Source organism: Chaetura pelagica, unplaced genomic scaffold (assembly GCF_000747805.2).
Source record: "Chaetura pelagica isolate M959 unplaced genomic scaffold, ChaPel_1.0 scaffold281, whole genome shotgun sequence".
Lineage (NCBI taxonomy): Eukaryota > Metazoa > Chordata > Aves > Apodiformes > Apodidae > Chaetura > Chaetura pelagica.
In genome coordinates this window covers 434,426-436,753 of record NW_009952058.1, presented here as the reverse complement: position 1 = coordinate 436,753, position 2,328 = coordinate 434,426, and the positions used below count along the sequence as shown (strand labels likewise).

The 2,328-nt window shown below is 51.1% G+C and overlaps 1 protein-coding gene across 1 annotated transcript in view; it reads right to left on the bottom strand.

The window, feature by feature from the left end:
- GRIN2B (glutamate receptor, ionotropic, N-methyl D-aspartate 2B) overlaps positions 1-1,042 on the bottom strand; it is a 211,303-nt gene extending 210,261 nt beyond the window's left edge. The window contains exon 1 of the mRNA XM_010003847.1: positions 712-1,042. The gene's annotated coding sequence lies outside the window, so the exon portion shown is untranslated. The remainder of the gene's footprint in view (positions 1-711) is intronic.
- Between the last annotated feature and the right edge of the window lie 1,286 nt (positions 1,043-2,328).

Here is a 2,328-nt window from a genome sequence, read left to right as displayed (position 1 = left end):
CCCTCTCACAAACGCTCCCACACACTCGCTCACACACACACACTCACTCGCTCACACACGCACACTCACACACTCAGTCACACACACACACACACTCACTCACTCACACACACACACACACACACACACACACACACACACACACACACACCCCACACACACCCCCGTTAGGCCGCTCACGACCCAGAGGCCGGCGTGGGTTTTAAGGATTGCACCACCCTCCTCGGCGACGAGCAGGTTGCTACGTACGGTTATTCCTAACGAGCTCTATTTTCACCTCAAAGCGTGGCAAGGAGCCGCTGGACCAGTGAAAAGAAAGAGGCAATCTGCAGATGGGTGGGTGGGTGGATGGATGGGATTTACATTCGGTTTCACCCCTTTCCAAAGCCGTGTTCCTCCTTCCGTGTCTCCCCCCACCCCACCTACCCATGCAAAACCAAAAAAAATACCCTAAGAGACTTTCCCCCGATTCACGGAGGGGTATGTAACTCAAAGCACCCCTCTTGCCACGTCCTATTTGATGAGCCAAGAGGGAATCAACATGTCTGGTGAATGTTTCCTCCTTTTTTCCTTTTTCCTTTTTCCTTTCTGTGTCTGCTTCTTAGAGCAGCATCTCTGAACCTTTTGTTCTACCGTGAGCGATCTTCCCCAGGCAAACCCATGTACCAAAATGAGCTGCCAGCAAAACCACAGAATCAGGAATTTCCCTACCTTGGTTTGTAGAAGCTGAACCTCTATACGGACAGATCAAGGGAGAGAGCATGTTGGGAATGTCCAGTCTCCTCTTCTTGCTTGCATATCCACATAAGAAGAATAAGGGTCGGGGGGCAAACGTGGGGGAATGAGTTTAAAAAAAATCCTATTTGGCTGTAAAAAAAAAAGAATAAAACAGAGGATTCTTTGTGGCAATCTTGCGTCTTGAGGCGGTGCAAATTCAAAAGCTGGAGAGAATCACTTCAGAGGATATTCAGCGTGAGTGGTCAGGATCGTCAAATGCAGGTTCCAGAGCAAGCATTCCTTTCGCCGTTTTAATTCTTTTTCTCAAAAAAAAAATATTATTAATTTTTTTTTTTTTTCCTGGAGCCCTAGTGGAGGAGGTTGTGTTTAAAGCAACTGGAGGTCGGTGCCGTTCTTCTGTGAAGCATGATTATCCTCAAAGCGTCCCCTTCCTGAAGGGAAAAATAAGCATCAATGTTGTATTAGAGGGGTCTGAAGGAGATAGAAACTGCTCCCCAGCAAAGACATGAATATATTGAGAAGAAAGGGAGGCAAAACGCATTTCCCAACAGTGCACACTAGCGGGATAAAAATAAATAAATAAAATAAAATACAAATGTAAAATTAAAACAAAAACAGCTGGCACGAGTCTATAAATAATTCAGATAGGGGCTGACTACACCATTCCCGGGATAGGCATGCATACGAGACGGCAAAGCGGGCGCGATGTGAATCGCGGAGAGAAAGGGAGCTTCCCTCCCCCCTCCCCGCGGCCCCCTCCCCACGCACGCACAGCATTTCGCCCACCCCCGGGCCCAGCCCCCGGGAGGGCTGGCGAGGGCCGTGCCCACCCCTCTGCAGTGCTGCCGGCACCGCTGCCCGCCCCGCGCTCCACAACGGGCAGCGCTGCCCGCACACACGGGCACGGCCGCGGCGCGGCGTGGGAGGGGGGTGCTCCTTCACAGCCCCCTCCCCATCGCCCCCGGGATCACAACCCTGAGCTCCCTGGGGTTTGGGTTGGGCTTTTGTGTGTCTGTGTGTGTGAATCCGAGGGGTGAGTCGATGGCTGGGGTTCCCCCCTCCCACCTCTGGCACACGCGGACGGGGGGTCACAGCTATGCAGGCATTTCTTTAATGAACTCGCAGGTATTTTTTATTGTTGGTTCCATTTCCCTCCCATCTTGCATGGAAAACAGTTCACACTTAACAGCCGTCATAAAATACGGACCCACATCCATACCAGCAAATCCTGCTTCAAGCACTCGGGGCTGCTCTGAGCAGCTCCTGCCCCTCTCCCCCTGCAAGGCTGCTCCACCTCACACATGCTCAACTTCTTCAGTCTCTTCTCTGACACTGCCAGGGTAGGAGATACGAGGGGGGAGGGGGGGCAGAAAGTACTCAGAGCATTACCCTAAAAATACATTCTTTTTAAAAATCATCTGCAATATAAAAGCTCCGAGGACGCTTTCCGGATGTAGAGAAAGCATAGGAAGGTGAACTAATAAAACAGGTTAATGATTAACAATGATAAAATATACACGCGGAAAATGGTGGGGAGGGGAGAAAATCAAGGCTCGGGGGGTTTGGGGCGGGGGCTTTGCGAGAGGGCAG